The sequence below is a fragment of the Lissotriton helveticus genome, chromosome 5_1 (assembly GCF_964261635.1).
Source record: "Lissotriton helveticus chromosome 5_1, aLisHel1.1, whole genome shotgun sequence".
NCBI lineage: Eukaryota > Metazoa > Chordata > Amphibia > Caudata > Salamandridae > Lissotriton > Lissotriton helveticus.
The window spans coordinates 835182690-835195537 of NC_136065.1; the positions used below are offsets into that span (position 1 = coordinate 835182690).

At 42.7% G+C, this 12848-nt stretch overlaps 1 long non-coding RNA gene across 1 annotated transcript; it reads right to left on the reverse strand.

The window, feature by feature from the left end:
- Window positions 1-402: 402 nt before the first annotated feature.
- On the reverse strand, window positions 403-4557 carry LOC144754944 (uncharacterized). Its single transcript, XR_013594812.1, has 2 exons — window positions 2111-4557; window positions 403-678 (listed from the first exon to the last, which is right to left on the reverse strand). It is a non-coding gene; the product is annotated as an uncharacterized LOC144754944 (long non-coding RNA).
- Between the last annotated feature and the right edge of the window lie 8291 nt (window positions 4558-12848).

Consider the following 12848-nt stretch of genomic DNA (forward strand, 5'->3'; position numbering starts at 1 on the left):
CCCAGCGGACAGGTAACACAGGAAATGGAACCTTTAAATAAGAGAGTCTCAAGAGAGATGCAGACACACAATGGAAGACGTCTTAGAGAGAAAATTGGTCACATTTGCAATCCCTAAATTGAGTCTTTGGCTGGATCTAAAGTCGAGGCAACTAAGTCGCAGATTCCTTTGGAACTGTGGGGCCTCTGAGCCAGGACAAGAGGCATGGAAAGCTCAACCCCATTGTCAACAAGGAGGACGTTATTTCAGAGTATTCTCAGCCTCGTATCAGCTTCTATTATGTTTCTCCTGGAGGTGTAACCCAGCAAGGCTGCCTTTCTTTTCTTAGAAGATCTTACCAAGAAGTGCCGTAAACAGTGTACAATAGTGGATCATTTTCAAAGCAATCAGCCGTGGACAATGTTAGTTAGTCAAATTGATTTAATACTGGTGCTTTTTCAAAAGAACAATCATAAATACAATTTGAGGTTTAAACAGGTGTGCTGCCATTGACACACTGGCCTAGGTAGCTCACATGGCTTGTGTTTTTAAACACTTCCCAAACACACGGATTCTAATGGAGTGATGGAAGCTGCTGGGGCTGTGAGTGCTGAGACCTTCAGTGCTTGCGTCCACTCTGGTGTGCTGGCTTCTGCTGCTCTGGGGACGCCTCCGGTACGCACGGTGTGTGAGGTTCCACTGGAATAGAAATGGCATGAGGTTAGGAGGCTCGAATGCTTTTCATATGGTCAAGGTTGATATATTGCCACCAACAGATGATTTGATATCTAGAAATGCCTTGTAATGAACTAAACCAAACTCTAGTAATTGCAATTGGTTTCTCCTGCATTGAATGTTAATACAGATATACCTCTCATGTCCATAAAGTCAATTTCTAAATTGTATCTCATTCCAAGTTTAGGTTAGCAAACAGACATTATGTGGATGTGCGTTTTTAAGAGATTGTAGCGCTTAATTAGATGGGCGATTGCAGTTTACTCAAAACGCTGGATTACTGCGCTGCATGCTATTTATTACAGGAAGAAAAAATAGAATGTAGCTGGTTGGTTGGGACTTTGGTGTGGTAGGTGCTTGGATTTTCTATGAAACAGGGAGTTAGTTTTAGTGACCAGTAAGGTACCGCTCTATTGGCTGATTAGATAGTGAGATGATAGACAGGACTGGTGTTTCATTTGTTGTGCAGTTACTGCTTGATTGGATTGGCTTTGTTTAAGGAGGATGATGGGTTCCTTGGTTGATCATGTGATTGACTTCAGCTGGTAAAATTCTATGTAATTTGTTGTTTACTTTTTGTTTCAATGGCTGGAGAGTTATGTGATGGGTTTGTTGTAGGGGATGGGCACTTCACTGAGTCTTTGGAGAGCTGGCTAACTTTGTGTGTCCCAAATCATTTCTTAAGTTGTGTTACATTCAGTATTCAGCTTCCTAATTTATCGAGAGATTGGTTGGCCTTTTGGGTGCTTATTTGGATATTTGCATTGCCTTTATAGCTGGTGGGTGAATGTACTGTTGGTTAGTATGCTTGTTAGGTTGGCTGATGTATTTAATGATCTTTAGAGTGGTTGGATTGTTATATTGTTAAGGAGTTGGTTCAACGACTCTCTGGTTTATTGATTACATGGCCACTCTGTCAGTAGTTTGTAGTATTGCACCAAAGAAAGTATTCATACTGACAAATAAACAGTGGCATAGCTAGATGTTGTGCTGCTCGTGGCAGTCCCAGTGTTTGTTGCCCGGTGGCCACATGTAAGAGCTTGGGGGAGGTGCTTGCAATGGGCGCAGGTAAGAGCGGGGGGAAGTCACTGCACATAAAGACATTTTACCAATAAACCTTATACAATTAGACAACAAATCAAAGCACCAAGCACAGGAATTTCAGGGGAAGGTGCTACATATCAGGAGCAGGTATAAGTATAATAGTGCTTGTTGCTCAAATAAAATCAAAACTGCTTCGGAAAAATTCCTTGTTGACACTAGAACCATAATATTTCTCATCGATGGTAGAAAGCTGTGTTCCTTAAAGCAGGCAACCATATTGCAGAAGCATTCTATTTTCTGAAAAACTCACTGAGAGCATATTAATGGAACAATTGTAGTATATACTACATACCTGGTTCATGACGTTTTTGTACCTCGTCCCGACTCGGTCGAACTACCTGGTCCTCGCCATGCTGTATTGGTCTACGTGCTGGAATAATACAATAACAACCATTATTATACTTAGTGGGTTGGAACTGACATACAGTTGTTTTAGTTTAAAATGAATACTCTAACTCTGATGAAATATTTATCACAATAGTGCAGGGCGGTGTGTAACTCACTACACAGGGTAAGCAAGGCTAACAAAATGGAACTTCTCCAACACACCACAGATCACAACGCTGTACCAACATTGTTCCTATATAATGTCCAACCTATCCCTGATCACCTGTGAGCTTCTGCTACCACGTGACAAAGGTAGGTTAGCCAGGAAGAAAAATGTGATGCCCCTGGTGATGAACTGAACAGGATGTAGACGGTCAGGCGAGACTCAGTTTAAGAATGCGCCACATTTTAGGTACTAGGCAAAAAATAAAGTTTATTTATTACCTCTATGACTCTGAATGCCGGAAACAGGTCAGAAAGAGGAATAGTGTGAATTTTGCCATTTGGTAAAAAAGAAACTGCATGTGACCTCCACAAAGCCTATTCAATTCAGAAGGTACAGTAGAGCCCACCGGGGTAAGCTCAAGCGCATCCAGTATCAGTATTTCCCCTGAGAGGTTCTACCACACAATACTTCTGACCAAGATCCCTATGAGCCTACAAATATATAAAATTAGAAGAAAATTATATTGTTTAAGGCTGGATTGTCCATCTAGACTGCAGTTTTCCGGCATGCTGCAACACATTATCCTGCATGATCTTCAGCTCTGTCTTTGTTCTTGTAGTATTATTACCTCCTTTTATTTTTCTGTTCTCTTGCAGATTTAGCTCTGGTCCTCCTGTTAGGTCTTTGCATGCATTTTCTAATGCTGTGAGAAGACATTCTTATGTAGTATTTTTGTTCCTTGTGAGCTCCCTCCTCAACTCTTATCACCCATGCCACTGTTCCAGAGCTATGTGTGACCTCCTTTCTTGTATTTATACATTCTGAAGCACACCAGTGTGAACTATTTACACTCATACTTTCTGTAAATCAACTTACTTCAGACAGTCCTTACTCACATTTGCAATGTGATATTAGCGAATGAAAAGTATGTTTTGTGAGCAAGAACTCCATATATATATATTTTAGTTAATTTGCTTTCAATTGACCTTGTAAAACATTATGTATGTTTAACATTTTAGTGAAGCAATACATGCTATTAATTGCCACACAGGACCTCCAGATTGACAAAAAAATAGCTGCTTTTGGTGTGCTGTTTGAGAACTGCGACTATGACAGTTTTCCAGGAGAAATCTCATGCATGAACATGTTCTCACTTGAAAATAAAATAGGTGTACATTTCCGCATGGCAAATTGTAAGCAAAAGTTCATCATTTGAATTGTTATCGTTTTACTGCATGGGGACATTGTTCCATCTGGAGAAACTCCGTCTCATACACCCTAACCACTCTTTAAAGCGTTATATCCCCTTTCTCACCCTAGCCAACTTTACATCTTCCCTTAGTTGTTGTTCAATTCTGGCCGTTTTGTTACTTGGAAATTAACATGGAGAAAAGCTTTTGTGAATACCCACAGACCTGCAATTTTGTGAGTGTTTACTAACTTGTGTGGGTGCCCCCAATCCCCATAGAATGCCTGAAACTCACCCATGTGAAGAATAAACGCATAAAATGACAACAGAGTTATGTAAATCCATTCATAAATTCAACGTCTTATTTTGTGAATCCTAAAATTGACTCTTTCCTTGTAACTGATGCCAGTGTGCAGCTTAGTCAAACTTACATGTGAAAATAGGTCGGTGAAACATTCCCATACTCTTCTATTACAAGGTATTGATCCTGCCTCTCTAATAGTCCATTAGATTGTGCGATACATTCATTCAAAATAATAAATACTAACAATGCCATGTGTGCCTTTATGTCAATCACTTATACATTTCTAAGGTTTCCTGTAATGGGTACCTTGGCTTGGCAGTGCTTACCTTCATGGCAGGCTTCTGGCTGGCTCTGCTGGCTCTGCTGGCTCGGCTGGCTGGATGGCTGGCTGGGCTGGCAGGCTGGCTGGATGGGCTGGCTGGCTGGCTGGATGGGCTGGCAGGCTGGCTGGATGGGCTGGCTGGCTGGCTGGCAGGCTGGCTGGCTGGCCTGGCTAGCTGGCAGGCTGGGCTGGCAGGCTGGCTGACTCGGCTCCGGGACAGCGGGCGTTTTCTGGGGTTGCTGGTGGTGGTGGTGTCCTCCGCCCTTGGCAGACATGATTCTCTCGGTGTGGCAGGGTCTGCTCTCAACGGAACACTGGTAGAGCAATTCTCTGATCTGTGTCTACTTTATCCCCAACACAGTGCTTTTATACCCGAGACACAGAGCCACCCATAGGGATGGGGCAATGGGCATCACGAGAAAGAACCTGACATGATTTGACACATTGTAATTCAAAAGTCACAGATTAGAACATTTTCAATTGTTATTCATTCTTCTAGGAAGGCAGGGCAATTCTTCTTGCAGCACTCCTTACCACACCTTTGCAATTAAAACCAACGTCATAACACTGAGTTTGTGAATGGTGTTTTTGACATTTGTAATTAATGACTTCTGTAAGAATGTTCGGGTTTGGGAGGGTGTGAAACCCAAACCATGCTATGGAAAAATCTCAAATAGATTTTGATCAAGTTGAAAATTAGATCCTTTGGTGAGAAGTAAACAAAATCTTAAACAGGAAATGTGGCTAGTTACTCTAAGGTTCAGAGTGTACATGAATCAATAATATGCCATAAGAGCAGTCTAAATTGCGGCTCGTCGGAATGAGAAACGACCCAAACCTAATTTATATTCGTTTGGGTGTCACAATATTGCCGATTGGAGGCAGCGACTTCCTTTGAAAGATTGTTGCGATATTTCAGTTATCAGTGATGGACGAATTCTATAGCAGTCAGTGGAACCTTTAAACTGACTCCACAGCAGTTGGTTATTTTATTGTTTGATGACAAGCTCAGAAAAATGATTGTCCTGAGGATGACCATTTACTTATGACAACGGTCGAAACGCCGTCGACGATACTGTGGCCACCATTTAAGGAGGACACATTGTTTTGTGTATAGGAGTTCTTATATGGTTTTAGAACTCTTATGTCTATGTAACCTCTATGTGTTTGCCACCTGTCTGGTTTTATGTATATGTTGTGTAATGTTTTTGTAAGACAACAACCTATCTGAGCCTTATGTTAATCTTTTAAATATAAATAAATTTTGTATTTTTCTATAATCACATGCATTTTTTTCTGAATCACTTTTTCTTTGGACCAAAAGTGTTCTATTCTTCTTTTTTACTTTCCCTTCTTTGTATACCTTTATTACTCTTATGGCATATTATTGATTCATGTACACTCTTAACCTCTGTTTGGAAGAATAATGTTAGCCCCTGGTTCAGGTGGTTAGGGCTGCCCCTGTGGTGGTGAATATAGTTACTCTAAGGGAGAGGTGTGGTGCTGCGGCCTGACCGACTGACGCTGGAATCTGGGGTTCACGGTTCGATCCCCGGTGGCAGATTAGCCCAGCACCATGTGACTCTGGGCAATAGCTTGCTTAATATTCCAGACGGCCCGAGCTCCTGGAGACCCTTAAGGGTGATTGCTCACGCTTTAGAAATGTGGATTATTATTATTCTGAGAAGACCCGTTTTGCTGCTATATAGAGTGTAACATAAACTGCATGAGATATATATTTCCTGAAGAGAATTTACTTCTTTCACATCCTTATTGAGAGTCTTGGTGTCCCTCTCTCAGAATGACTCCTTTAATTCAGAGAAAGATGGATATAACTAGCTACCCGGTTCTGGGTGACCTGATCCAAAATATTATTAACCCTGCTTTCATAGTACTTTAACTCGTAGCATGAAGTCTGATGATGCTATAAAGAATTGGAATACATATCTGATGATGATGATGGTTCTGTTTAACCAATGCAAACACAACAAGATGGTGGACGGAGAGCTGAAACCTTTCAACCACTTACCCCCAGTAAGAGATCTGTGTTTAATCTATTGTTCTTTTGATTATTAGGTATAATCTAACTTAAGGTAATCCTTTGTGAGGCAATCCTGATACAATTTTACTGCAGCGGGAACCATGTTACATTGATCTCAGATTTTCCTTGCTGAGAATTTTTGCTCCTTAAAGGATTCTTTGATGGACATTTGGAATGCCCAAAAAATATCCTGAAAGTTGTGTTGTTAAAGAAAATGAACTTTGAACTATTTTCTTGAACATTGAACTGAACTCTGAAGAACCATGCTATATATTCTAAGATTTCACTATGAGGTAACATCAAAGACTCTATAGTAGACTGTACTGCATAAGTATATAGGTCTTGGAGCGCTGATTGCATAACTTGCACATACAAAAGAAAGAAGGAGGCAGAGACAAGGATATTCCCAAACCTATTGTTAACTTACTTCTGAAGATTTGGTTTGCTGGTAGGAGTATTTCATTTCAGACTCACTGTTCTCCATTGACTACAGCCACTGTAGCACTGTGAGACACAGGATTTTGTTTTTGTAGTGGTGAAGGGTTGATCATCTAAGCTTCATTCTACGAAGAATAGGGTGTAGCAGTTACATCACATTTCTGGAAAAACGAGGAGGGGTTGATGCCAGAGGTGGCACTGGAAACATACTTCTTATCCTTTCTGGCCACTTTCATGGCAGGAACCTCCTTTGTTGTGGCCATCTTCTTCAGTTTTCTACATGTGTTAGCACTTAGAACAAACAGAATCACTTAGCTGGAGATTCTGGTGTCACTGTCAGCTAATTTGCAGACTTCTCCCCATCTACGTATTGTGTATGACATGGTGTTTTGTGTACCTCCAAGCAATAAAAATGAAGCAGGAAGTTGATGAGACTTGGGCAAGCTAACCAATGTAATACAAGCCATCATCATTATCATAAATACTCAACAATAGTGTGCCCATGCATAAACAACTATTGGTTGCTAGTCACTACACAGGAAGAGATAAGTTGGTGCTCCTCCAGGGTACACGAGGATCCTATGGGTGGTCGAGGAACTGGCAAAATTCGAATACATTATTAAATAATTGCTGGCGCACCACCAGGGCCCATAATGTACCTATGAGATCCAGGCAGGCAAAATTCAAATGAATTAACCAAATAATTACTGGTATCTTGCCTATTCTCTGCTGCACCAGATTCTACACCCTGCACACATCCAATGCTGCGAAGAGTCTGGAAGAAATGTATTTGATCCACCTGAATCAAAGGTAAGGGATATTGGAGAACAGTGAAGTGAAGTGAGTTCACAGTAGACAATAAATCAGATGTAGGTCCGATCTGATATAGTATTAAAAAAGATGGGGGTCTCAGCAGGATTAGTTGAGTCGCTGATAAACCCTTTTTAGGTCTCGCCTAGGCAGCTTGCATGTGTTGCCCTAGGAGATGACCTTTAGAAATTGGTCAGCTTTTTTCAAGCACTCGTGATTGTGCTGGTTTCCACCTTGTGGGAGCGAGCAGCAGCGCGCCGACCATCTATTTTAAATTAGCATGGCTGCGTGCGCCGCTCCTCTCTCCCGCAAGCATGAGTGCTTGAAAATAGCTTACCCTCCCCACTCTACCTCACCTCCCTCTCTCTCCTGAAGTGTTTTCACCTGCTCCCCTGGCAACTGCATGCCCCGCTCCTCGCCCGCAGCTGTGCACTATCCTGCAGCGCTCCCTCATCTCATCCTACAAGTGCAGTAACATATCTTCCATTCTTCTCTTATGTCCCACCTCATAAAAGCACCTTCCTCCATTTACGGTTTCTCGTCTCATTTTATCTCTTTCGCCTCTTCTTTCTAATTAGCGTCGCTGCACTGGTCACGGCCCGCCCCTCACCTTTCTCTCACCAGAGAGGTCAGTCCTGGTCATCTGGCGCCGTCCGTAGTGGCGCAATGCTGACTTCACTTCTATGGCCACAACCGCCAAAAGCTGACTCTGCCCGCTCAACAAAGAAGAGGGGGCCGTGGGTCCAGCTGCTGGTGCAATTCTTCAGATTGTTGGCAGGGGACTTCAGATCCATTACTGTTGCCGGACAGGACTCAAAGCAACAACCGGCTTGTTCCAACTCCTCAAGGAGCCGTTTGCAGGCCTGTAGCAGCTCAGCTTGTCTTGAAGCTATCTCATGGCAGCTAGTGCAAGGTGACACCCTCTGCGAGGAAAGATTCTAAAGGGCTATTTAAATACTATTGCACCCACTTCAGTGCATAGTAGTGGAGAAAATACATTTCCCTGTAATGTTTTCAAATTCTTTATCCAAATCTTGGTATGTATGTAAATATTATGGACTTGCTTCATTAACTACCCCGATAATAGGTGCTAGAAAGTAAAGCCCATATTGCCTTCTGCAAAACATAGTATGTTAGTAATGATTAGAATCATACAAGGGCTCTACATTGCCACAAGAAAGTGGAGTATTGTGGATCAGTTCGCTACATCGGCCTCTCTTTTGTTTACAAATGCATCCTCCTTATATGGCCACGTCTTTACTTCGTTTCGGCTGCTACCGACACACGGTGCACAGCTGAAGACGAACTTCGCAGCCGCCGGTTCTGTAAGTATTTCTCTCGTCTTTCAGCCTCTGATCTCCCTCCTCCATGCCAGTCTTTACCCCACTCTAACAGCTTCTGTAGTACTTCTTTCATCCTGTATCAAACATCAGAAAGGTTTCCTAGCCCCCTTTACCTCCCTGTCCTCACACTACCTCAGTGCTCCCTTAATCTCACTTGCCCCAGCATAGTTGCTTTCCAGTGCTCCAGCTGCACTGACAAGTCAAGCTTCATTGGGCTTGTGAACTCCCAGTAGCCTTACACCCGGTGCTTCTTTTAGCCTGTGAATTCTTAGTACTACCCTGAGCTACCCCTGTAAGCTCCTTCAAGCCTCAGTCCTCCTCTGAGTCCTGAAACCGCCCCAGCCTCAGTGCTCCCCTGAGCACCTGCATCCTTAGTGTTCCCAAGAGCCCCTGCAGCCTCAGTGCTCTTGTCTCTGCTTCAATAGAAGTTGATGGGAAAAATACATCCTCCATATTATTTATTTTTAAAACACCATCATTTTGCCTGCTAAAATATTGGCATTCCTGCACCCCTGTGCTCCTCTGGACCAACCCCCTCAGCCTTAGTGCTCCCCTGAACCCCTGCCACCCTTATGGCCTCAGTGTTCCCCTAACCCGTGGCATACGGGCTCCCCGGACCCACTCCCTACAGCATCAGTGCTCACCCGTACTCCTGCTGCAATCCCTATACTAGCCTCAGATCCTCCCTGACAATTCCCCGTGGACTCCGGGCTCCTCCTACCCTTACCCTGTGGCTTCGGCTTTCCCCTACCGTAACCCTGTGGCTTCGGTCTTCCTCCTACCCTTAACCTTAAATGTTCTCCTCCTCTGAACACTCGTATAATTAAACTATTTAACTCGGCTTCTACGTGCATGACATGGGCACTCACACAACAGTGCTCCTCTACACTTACCTTATAGACTCCTAATTAGCACATCTGCACCAACTATTATAAGCTTATTCTGGACAGGCTTTTGGACAAGTGGTGTGTTCTGATCCTCAGTGCTCTCAATTGCGTCACTGGTAGGACACACAAAGTACATTATACAGAAAATAGTTGGTATCGATCAAATGCTCCATTTTGCATCAGGGTGCTACATTTAGATTGTTTACTTAGTATCTCTTTATTCTGCTTCTTGTGCTACCTGTGATTTTATTTTATATTTCAGCAGTACTTCTGAATTTCTTTCAGAGTGCAATGGAGCGCTGCCTCTGTTTGTGTTACTCTCCACATGCTGTTTCCTATTACTTGTTCTCTTTCTTTATCTGTGTGCTATGTTTGAAGGTGTTTAACATGAACCCAGCTGCCACCCATACATTGCTCTAATTTACTCACAAGTGTAATAAGAGAATTGTTAATATCTCTCTTGCCAGCTCCCTCATAGACATCCTTGCTACTTTTTTCCTGCAACTGGCTTGAGCCTTTTTCCTAAGTCCTTCATTCACCACTGCCTGTCAACCACTGCACTCATTATACCATGCCAAGTCATTCCACATCCTGATTGTTGCACTTTTCCCTTTTTCACCTGCAGAGTTTTCTTCATTGATATTTAACTTTGCAACAGGCTGCACAGCAGCTACACTTCTCTTCCATATAGCTTACACTGGCAAAGGCAATAGCTCAGACTAAACACTTATAGGATCCAAAAGGTGAGGCCTATTGGCAATGCCATTGCTTGTTTTGGTTTTGTCAAGATAGTATTTCAGTACTTTGTCTACAGTCAAAGGATAAATCCTTCCACGAGGAATCCCTGCCAAATTACCTAGAGCAATAGGAAACCATACTCCCTAAGGAGCAGCAGGGAATCAGCTCTTTATTAAAGGTGTCAGTAAAGTATTGATACACTTTTGAAAGGGCAGATAACGATACATCTGCCTGTTGCAATTCCAGGCATGATAAATTCAGCTGTTTCTAAAGATCTCCTTTTGGAAAGCACTCTTCATGGCAGTTTTAGTATGAGAATTTAATTAAATGATTCTTCCAATCATTGGTAGAAAAATGGATTCATATCTATGATGTCCATACTACAATGGGAAAAGATGGGGTATCAATCAAATTAAAAGTCTCAGATTCCTTGCACCCTTCAGAAGTGACCAATAGAATAGGAAAAGTGGCGTCTGATATATCTTCAGAGCTTAAGGGTTTCCCATAATTCTTTGAATAGAATCTGAGCAGCTTCTGTACTGTACAGGTATTCAAGCCATCTTCTGGAACATACACTCAATAAAACAATCAGATGCTCCACAGTCAATTAGAGCCAACATAGTGCATAGCCTATTAGGTATCATAACATAAAGAGGTAAATATTCATTTGCTCTTGAAGGTGCAATGTCTTTTGACAGAAACCTGTCTGTGGTTTGCAAGTCAAGCATAGGCCGAGTAGTTTTCCAGCAACAGGGTACAGAATTTTATGAAATGTCCCCATTTACCACAATAGAGGCGTAGTCCATAATTATGTTTGCAATTCTTTTCTTCTTGGTTAAAAGTCTTTCAAGTTCCCAATCTGCATAGGTTGTATGATTTTCCTCCATTGACGGGGGAATTTTGAATTCCTTGAAAGGCGATTCATGAACCCACCCTTATCTTTCAGTCTTCCAAAGTTGATGCTGTGCTCCAACTTGAAATAATAATTCTATTTCAGTTTCAGTCATTGTGGGTCGTTTTACAAGTAGTACACCAAGCATCTTTCAATTCTTTTGGCATGCTAACGTAGAATGCAGCGGTGGCATTTTAGTCATTTTATCCAGTCTTTGCCTTTAATCTATAGAACTTGCTCATATATGCAATTATATCTCAAGTGTGTGCTTCAAAGAATCTGGACTCAGACGAAAATCCACTACTATCATCATAAATACTTCCCAATAGGTGTGGGTTAAGGAAACAGGGGTATAGCTGTGACCAAGACCCTAAATCCTATGGCTAATAAGGTTCTTAACTCCTCTCTAACCACCAGCCTTGTGCCGGCCATTTGGAAACATGCCAAAATTCTCCCGCTGCTAAGGAAGCCCTCTGCTGACCCCACAGTGCCGGCAAACTACAGACCCATCTCATTGTTTCCATTTCTTTCCAAAGCTTTGGAGAAGTATGTCAATACAGTGATTTCAGACTACCTCCAAAAAAATAATCTTTTGCACCCGAGCCAGTCGTGTGTCATAGCCAACTATAGTACAGATTGCAAAAAACACAGTTGATGGACAGAATGTAGAACAATGTCATACATTCACCCGAGTACAAGGATCTGGGCCTAAATCCATCGTTTTTTTGCACTCCACACCACCCTGGGTTAGACACTGGCTATATGCAAATCAGCTCTGACACTGTGCCTCATGGGAACAGTCCAGTCCGAACTACCAAGCCATGTCTTTCCCAGACCGGAATCAAGCATCCAAGGACCGGTGTCCCACACGGAAGATTCTTAGACAGGCCGCAGGACTGTGGATTAGGCAGCCTGTTCCGAAATAGTTTTCCTCCTTTCTTGAGGATAGAGGCTAGAAAGTTTGGACTCCTCCTTTCGCTGCCTCTATTCTTAGTCTGAAAGTTGGAGTTCCTCTGTGCTCGATACTGAGCCCTACCCTCTTCAACTCATATATGTCCTCTTTGACACTGCTGCCGGAGGCTTGTGGAGCAAAAATCATCTCTTACGCTGATGATACTCAGCTCCTTTTCACCTGTGACATGGGAGCTGATTTTGAGGGCTAGCAGATCAGCACCTGCCTTTCGAAGATGTTTTCATGGCTTAGGAGGAACCAGCTTAAATGTAATCCAGAGAAATCTGAAGTCATCTTCTTTGGTACTCCTCTCATTGATGGATGGAAATGCTGGTGCGCAAAACCATGTTAAAAATCTGGGTATATTGATTGATAGTACTCTCTCGATGAGATCCCAGGTCCAGTCGGTAGCGGGCACTTGATTTGGGCTGCTGCAGATGCTCCGGAAATTTCTTCAACTCCTGCCATTTGAGCAAAAGAAGACTGTAGTCCAGGCACTGGTTACCTCCAGGCTGGACTATGTCAATGTCCTATACATGGTCTCCCTGAGAATCTGCTCAACTGTTTACAGGTAGTCCAGAATGCAGCAGCAGAGTGGTTCTCCTGCTTAATCCCAGGACT